General features: G+C 41.3%; 1 protein-coding gene across 1 annotated transcript in view; it reads left to right on the forward strand.

Annotated features, from left to right (window-relative positions):
- The first annotated feature begins 641 nt into the window (after positions 1-641).
- The window catches only part of LOC101864381 (monocarboxylate transporter 12), an 8174-nt gene continuing 7746 nt past the window's right edge, over positions 642-1069 (forward strand). The window contains exon 1 of the mRNA XM_005096411.3: positions 642-869. The gene's annotated coding sequence lies outside the window, so the exon portion shown is untranslated. The remainder of the gene's footprint in view (positions 870-1069) is intronic.

Raw genomic sequence — 1069 nt, forward strand, 5'->3', positions numbered from 1 at the left:
GGATGATGATGATCTGATGTTTTAGGCTGTTTTGAGTTACCACGACCACGAGGTCAGAAACCAAATGTTCTTTCGACTCTATGAAAATCGTAAGAATATTCGCAGTCATTATCAAAATATATTTTAAAAATTGCGTTCGACAAAGCTTGACCTGTTGTGTTGTGAAACTCAAAAAATTTTTACGTCAAATTCCTCAACACTAGGTACAAAGCTGAGAGAACTTTTTGTGAAATCTGAGGTTGCAATATGACACAACATTGCATGTAGTCTGCTATACGTCCTTAAAGAGTTAAGCTACCCTGTACGCACTACCTAATGCGCAGTCAAGGACAACAGTACATGTAGCAGTAGTAGTTTGCACATTTTAAAATAAGCTTACATTAAAAACTCCTCGCCTTCATTCCCGCCCCCCGAGTCTGTTGTACAGCATCATGGCATAATGATATAGTATATAATGTAAGATCGCCTTGTCATTGTGGTTCACTGAGTAGGAAGGAATATTCATCATGAACGACACAAGGAATACATACGCACAAGAAACTTTTCTTTAAAGGCCACAACCACCTGTGGTTTGGCCACCACAACCCGGCAACAATTAATCTTTCTTTTGGAATAAAACGGTAAGCGCTCAGACAGAGCTTACATGTACCGGTACTTTCGAGCAGAGGTATTGGCTGCATACGAGTCTCCCTACACAAGTTTTACAGTACACCAAACATAGCCTGCAGTCCTTTGCGATAAATGCTGAGAAGGAGCGAATGTACTCAGCTGAGAGGTGGAATAGGTCTGCTCCGTAAAGAAAAGATAGCGTACCCTCAACTTTGCAACTTTGACTGTCCCTTTTGTAGTTCAGGACATTCCTTGCTGTCGTAAGTAGAATTTAGGCTAATTAACTCATTTCATTCATCAGTTCAGTCGTTCGCTCTTGTATCACTCTTCCTTCCTCTTGTCAATTATTTCTCCTCCAATGCGCAGGTCACATGTGTGTATGTGTGTGTGTGTGAGTGTGTGTGTGTGTGTGTGTGTGTGTGTGAGTATGTGTGTGAGTATGAGTGTGTGTGTGTGTGTG

The sequence above is a fragment of the Aplysia californica genome, unplaced genomic scaffold (genome assembly GCF_000002075.1).
Source record: "Aplysia californica isolate F4 #8 unplaced genomic scaffold, AplCal3.0 scaffold00128, whole genome shotgun sequence".
Lineage (NCBI taxonomy): Eukaryota > Metazoa > Mollusca > Gastropoda > Aplysiida > Aplysiidae > Aplysia > Aplysia californica.